This window comes from Acomys russatus, chromosome 5 (assembly GCF_903995435.1).
Source record: "Acomys russatus chromosome 5, mAcoRus1.1, whole genome shotgun sequence".
Classification (NCBI taxonomy): domain Eukaryota; kingdom Metazoa; phylum Chordata; class Mammalia; order Rodentia; family Muridae; genus Acomys; species Acomys russatus.
In genome coordinates this window covers 18,623,335-18,630,636 of record NC_067141.1, presented here as the reverse complement: position 1 = coordinate 18,630,636, position 7,302 = coordinate 18,623,335, and positions in this window count along the sequence as shown.

Genomic DNA, 7,302 nt, shown 5'->3' with positions numbered 1-7,302 from the left:
GAGAGGCACGTCACTGGCAGTTTCAGCCCCTAGGAACTCTCGGATGTAGAAAAACAACTAAATGGATGGGAGGGTGGATGGACGGGTGAACTCTGACCCAACATGCAGAAGGAATACGTTTGAATTCTCTCTGCATTTGCCATGGATCTATGGAAATCCCAGTACCTCTGAGGCTTCTTTTTCCTTCCCTGTAAAAGACTAGATTCCTGGAGTTAGAAGCTTCTTTTCCCTGGTGACCTCAGAGCATGTGGAGACGCTATTCTCTCTACTTAAAATATCCTCTTCCACTTCATGACCCTACTTGTGGTGGTTTGAATGAGAATGATCCCCACAGGCCCCAATATATATATATATATTTGAATACTTTGTCCCCATTTGGTAGAACTTTTTGGGATGGATTAGGAGTATGGCTTTATTGGAGGAGACCTGCCACTGGGGATAGGCTTTGAGGTTTCAAAAGCCTGGGGACAATTCCAGGTATCACTGTCTCTGTGTCTTAAGTTCAACAATATGTAAGCTCTCTCGGTTACTGTTTCAGTGCCATGCCTGCCTGCCTGCTTCATGCTCCCTGCCATCATAGTCATGGACTCGCCCTATGAAACTGTAAGCCTCAATAAAGCATTTCTTCTATGAGTTTCCATGGCCATAAGGTTTCATTATTACAATAAAAAAAATAATTAAAATGCCATTATTATATATCACAGTCTGCCAACAGCTCTCTTGATCTCCTAGATCAATGCTTGGAAGCCACCTGTTTTGTAGAGTTGACTCCATCAGTATTACTCTGAGCTCTCTGTTCTCAGTTCAGTTGCCTTTGTTCTCCTCTGAACCAGTGGCTAATCCAGAACAGAAAGAATGTTGCTTGCATGGTAGCTATGCTTTCTAAGCTCTATCTAAGCCAGCGCGGAGTGGGTGCTCATACAAAGAAGCCCAAAAAAGCCATTATCTGGAGACTGTTATAAGTCAGAAGCAAATAATGGGAAAAATTTCCTAGTTGATGTATTGTTGACAAGACTGGATCTCTGTTTCACAGGAGGTCTGTGTCTTGCGTGTTTTCCACGCAGGAGCCTTTCCGTTATCAACAAGAGCCTGGGTAGTGAGGAGGCTGCCTACCACTGATCTGCTCAAGAAATGAGCTATAATTAACTGCCTGTTCCCTTGGGGAAACAGAAACCAGGTCAAGTGAAAACGAATGACCATGTAGGGGCAAGGTGGTCCACTAGGTTTCTGTCCCAGACTTTGTTGGGCGCCCATCAGTTGATTTCTCCTAAAGCGAATGAGAGGTCAGTGATTTCATTCCCCTTGTCCCTCAGCGATGCTGAATTTCTGTAGAGTTGTGAACAGCAGATGAGGTTGTGAAGGACTATACTCTGAGGAGTAGCAAGATGGTTTACAGAAGACCTGTTTGCTTGAGAAGGGGAGAGAGAGGTACATGGCAACTCTGGGAAATCCATGCCCCTTCCTCACTCATCTGCCCTCCCCCACCTGCCACGCCCCCCCCCTCACACACACACACACACACAGCCCAGAAAGCCCCTCCTGACACTGATAGGGCCATGAACCACGTTCCCATTTGATGGATGAGGCTGTCTAAAGCCAGGCTCCCACAGACTAGCAAAGAGGGGCAACCTACCTGTCCAAACAGCCAGCTCCTGGCTGGGCTCCTTAAGCTGATGGATGGGTGCTGTTCAAACTGGGAGGATTATGTGCTTCAAGCCCTAGATCTCTGGCTCCTGAGGTTCAACAAGACCATTTGTATATCAGAAACAATTTGAAAGCCTGGATTCCTCCTGTCAGAAGGAAGGGAGTGGGGATTTCTGGGAGATTCTGGGCCTTGATCTTTGAATGTTCCTTTTAAATTTAACTTAAGGGTGATGAATTGAGATGTTGGCTGATTCCCATTGATTTGGAAATCTGGGGAGTTTTACAGGTTAGAGTAAACAAACCTTCAGCAGACCTGTGGATTCTCAGACAAAGAGGCCTCTCCTGTTGCAATAGTGGGGCTGTCATCAAGTCACAGGGAGGTCACAAAGGCCACTTGTGAGGAGGGCTTGGCATCTGGTGCCTGGTCCTCAGCAAGTGCCCTTTAGGTACAGACTGGTGTGTGTGTGTCAGTGTCTGTTGTGAGCCTCCAGCTAGCATCAGGGACCACTAAGGAGGAAAGACCTTAGTGGCATCACATTAGAACCTCCATTTTCAGCAGGGAAATAATTGAGGGGGGGGAGGAAGAGAACTTTTCAGGAACCCCAACACGGTCTCTGGCTTCATTCACCTGCAGCTGCCCAGACTGTGCCAGCGCTTCTGGCACCTCAGGCCTTCACCACAAAAGAAGAACAGCATTTGTGCATTTGTTCTGGAACCCTCTGACAAGTATCAGAAATGCGAAGGGAGCCCCAGCACTGTCTGTAGGGTGCACTGAGTTGATGTTGACATTTTTATGAAACGCAGTGCAAAGGTAAGTACTAAGTGTGAGAAATAGTGCTTAAAGTTGGTAAAGAGCACCAGTAAGGAAAGTTGCTCACAGGTGAGAGCAAAGCACGCATGGCCTTGGTAGAAAGGACAGTGGCTGCAGCTAGTGAGGAGGAGCTGCAGCTAGCAGGAGTGGGCATAATCACCAAGAAGCAGGGGGCGGCATCCCTTCACTAGCTGGTCACTGACATACACAGGTGTCAGGTCCCAAGGAGTGTGACAAAGATGGGAACCGTAGCTGCAAGACACAGCAATGCCAGCATGCTGGCAGACTCCAACTGTCTCCCAACAACACGTCCCATGGTGCTATTCATGCATGGAGCCATGCTTGAAGTGGAAGTGAACCACCATCAGGGCTGCTCAGTTCACTGAAGCATTGTGAAAGAGAACAGGCACGAGTGACTCCCAAAGAGGAAAAGAAGAGAGAAGGAATGGACCATGCTTTGATCACCCAGCAGCCAAAAGCAAAACATACATCAGCCTTGGCACATTCTTGTAAACTGAAAGGATACATGGATTCCAATACCTTTCTCACAAAGATAAAAACACTAGGACTTTTGAATATGCTTCAAGTCTGCGTGAAGATGCAAACTCAGAGGTGATGAGAGGGAGCTCGTAGAGTGTGTTTGCTGGGTCAAAAATTCCAGTGTGAATCCTGAGATGGGGACTGCTGGGTCAGGCCTTATGTCTTTTGTTACCAAGAGCTTAGAGACTCTGTAAGGCAATGAGTCTGCAGGTCTGGGATGGGGCAGCTTCCAGCTTCATCTGTCTTCTCTAATTCTACATTAAAACTTTTGTGAGTTTTACCACCACCACCACCACCACCACCACCACCATCATCATCATCATCAAAGGAGTCTCATTATGTAGCCCTGACCAGAGTCATTGAGATCTGCTTGCCCTTGCCTCTGGCTAGGTCTATCTTGTGAGAGTCACCACTTCTAGGTAAATTACAACTTCTTAGAACCAGAGGCACAGAAAAACCCAACCTATCAGGTGAATCTGTAAACCCAGCTTTGCTAGTAGTGGTTTTTGTACCTAACTGTAGCCCAGGTCCTATGCTGACCTTGTATCTGTGAGCAATGGGGATGGGGAAGTTAAGTTACCACCAAGGTGGACCAGCTGTAAAGAAGAAGAGGCCAGACCTCTGTGTTATCTGACAGCCACATGCCTCAACCCCACCACAGAGCTGGCATAAGTGGCCATTAAGATAGCTTTCTCCAAAACATGGCAGCATCAATTGGCCATCAAGCCAGTAAGGAGCCAAGGAAGGCCCAGAAGGAGGATGGATGTTGACTTTGTAGTCTCACCTCCACCCAGTTAGATGCTATGTGGTGACTTGTAGTCTTGGCTCCTCTGTTGGGGGAAGAAGAGGCACACGGCTGCACACCTTGTTCTTAGGGGTGCTATCGATAGATGTCCCACTGTCAGTCTCCAGCCTACCTTTATAGACCTAGAAGCTCAATGCATCTGTTATTCTCCAAATTCTGACTCATCTTAGACAAGGGATGTCCTAGTGAGGATACAAAGGTAAAAAGCCCACTCGGGTAAATCAAAGCCCCCACCCTCTTCTCCATGAGCTTGAGACTGTAAATCTTCTGCAGCATCTGACTGACTGCTCTTGCTTTCTTCTGCTGCTTCTTTCCAACACATGATTTGGTCAGGAAAAAATTACATGGTTGTAATGCTATTTCTTTGTGCTGACAAGAAGGAAAATGGCTCCGTAGGCCAGGGGATGGGAGAGCACTTATTGTACGCAGTACAAATCTTTGGGTCATTATTGAGCAGTTGCCTAGAGAAGCCCTTGAATTGTGAGCTAATGCCATTGTAAAATGCATTTGCAAATGTGCTCGGCACAGTCCAGGTGGAGTGCTACCTGTGCTAGTGGGCTGTTATTCTGTAATTCTCACAATGGTTCTGCTCATTGTGCTCGGATATGAGCTGTTTATTGCCTGTTTGGGCTTGTGGATCTGTTCATCATTTGCTTACAGGAAAACACTGAAGAATGCTGACCAGGGAGTGGGCAGTCTGTCACAAAAAAATGATGTTCTCCAAGTTGAGTGGATGACATTTTTAGTTTGTTGGTCCCCCTGATAAGTTGTTAAAATAAAACTAGCTTTCGGGGGGGGGGGGGCTATAGTTTGAAAAATAATGGAGGGAAACTGGGGAGAGGACTCAGTGGATCGAGCACTTGTGGGACAAGCATAAAGACCTGAGTTTGAACCAACATGAAAGCTGGATGGGCTAGGATGTGTCTGACATCCTAGCACTCTTGCGGCAAGATAGGCGAGTGAGGATAGGAGAATCCTTAGAGGGTCAATGGCAGTGGAGTGGCAAACAACAAAGGCCCTACCTCAAATAAGGTGTAAGGGGAGAGCTGAAACCAAAGGCTGCCCTCTGACGTCCACACATTTGCAATGCCAATTACACACCCACACACAAGAACTGTGAACAGACACATGTAGGCACACAGAACACACACACACACACACAAACACACAGACTCAAGAACTATGAACACAGACACATATAGGCACACACACATACGAGAACTGTGGCCATAGACTTATACACACAGACATCCCCACCCCAACCACACAATATAGGAAACACCTTTGCTGAGATAAACAAATAGGGGACCAGTGAGTAGGAAATCAGCTGTCTGAGGGAGACAAGGCACTCGGTGATGGTCATGGTGGGTTAGATGGTGCTAAGGAGTGTAGCCTTTGCAGCAAGGAAGTGCTGCTATTCAAAGCTCTCTCATCAGGCCACTGGCTCAGCCTTGCCATGCCTTCTGAACTAAGGGCTGCACTTGGCCCAGTAGCCTGTCTCCAAGCCTGGCTCCACCTTGGCTTTTTGCGTGGAACCAGACATAGGTGCTATGCACACTTGGCAGACACTGTCCCTCAGTCAGTATAGATTACACAGAACAGCTGGCCATAAGGAACACAAGGGCCTCTCTGGGCCACTGTGTGAACTCAGGATCCAGCAAGGTGCTGACAGCATTAAGGTCTCATTGAGTCATCTAAACGGGCCCAGCCAGGAAGAGAGGGGCTTCACAGTTAAGAATACTTCCTGCCCATCATTCCTGCCCATCAGAGTTTAGAACATGGTTCTCATAGAATTCTGAGGTTGGGAGAATGGGCTGGTTAAAGGTCTAGACCAAAAGGAAAAACAGATACAACACAGAGCCGCTGCCCTACTGGGAAAGAGTTCTGCTGGAGCCGAAGGACATGGCAAAACACAGTGGGGCACCCAGTGTGCAAAACGGACAGGACAGCAGATCCAGGTGAAGGGGAAATAAAACAATGTAGTTGAGGGGAAATCCAGACACACCCTGGCTTCCTTTCTCACTGCTGAAAACAAGTGTTCAAATCCCAAGGAAGAAAGTTTTGCCTGTGGCAAAGAATGTTCTATAAATGTCCATCCTGCCAGAGATGCAGATTGCTTTAGGTGTGAATTGCAATTTGTCAGTGTCAGTGTTCTCTGTATCCAAGACAACTGCCTCAAACACAGTGGAGAGAAACAGACAACATGGCCACAAGAATGTGCTATAGGAGAAAAAAAAGCTGCTATAAAAATGAATAAGCAAATTACTATTATTAACCACCAGTCTCTCTGCCCCATTTCCAGCAAGGTGAACACACTGAGGCATTGCAAGGATGAGGGACTTTTGCAGACTTGTAGAGATAAGGAGTCAGCCCTAACACGTCTGAAATCAAACAGGGTAGGAAGGATCACTGCTGGAAAGTGATGAATCTGAGAGACTTGACAATTTAGACCAGGATGGATTTTTCTCACCCTAGCTATGCGCTATCCTCAGCTTTAAGTAGTTTATAGACTAAGGACAGAGTGAAGACATCTCCCTTGGTGACACTTGGTTCCCTACACATCCCTGTCTGCTTCAGCTTTCTGCTTCAGGCTTTATCCCAGCTCCCTGCATCAGGAATGTGCTGCAGAGACCAAGGACATGAATAAAGCTCTATGCAGAACTGTTTGATGAAGAAGCGGTGCCAGCCATCTGGAAAGGAAAGCTGCCATGGTGATGTGCTTACCCAGGGAATTTGGCAGCATGTTAGCTTGCACCGCCCCAGGTTGAAGGACATGGAGATGCCACTATCTAATACAGTGGCCTCTCCCTGGTCCAGGTCTGGGGCTTCTGCTCCACAGGTTTCAGGCTTCTCACCTCTTCGCAAAATGAATAGTCCAGTAATGCTGCAAAGTGGAAGGGTGAGAGTAGAGCCATGCTCACACAGGCAGGAGGGGATCTAAGACAGGGCCTCTGCAGAGTATGTTATGTTTAGGCTTTGTTCAAAGAGACATGAAACAATTCAATCATCTTGAAACCAAACACATCTTTGAAAAATCCTTCTCCTTATCCCTCCAATTCAAGACAGCAAAACTCATCATTTTCCTTGGCAGCACACAGGGATTTTAAAAATCGATCCCTTTCACCAAGGCAGGGGGGCTCATGCCCCTAATCCCAGCATTTAGGAGGTGGAGGCAGAATGATGAGAAGTTCAAGGCCAGCCTCAGCTACCCTATGAGTGCAAGGACAGCTGGAGATACATGAGACTCTAAAAAAAAAAAAGTTCCCTTGAAAACATAAAACTTCTCCACCCTCCCTGCAGTTCTGCAAGGTTCTTATGTGCACCAGGGCAAGGACATGCAGTGGTTTCTCTGTCTTATACTCTCGCTGAAGCCATTTCATGTTTAACCAGAATTTGATCTCCTTGATGGAGAATCCCATGGAAATTACCCAACTCTATTGTAGGAGCCCAAGGTCAAGATGCCCCAGCTAGCTTAACTTAGTTTCTCCTCAACTGCTTGCTT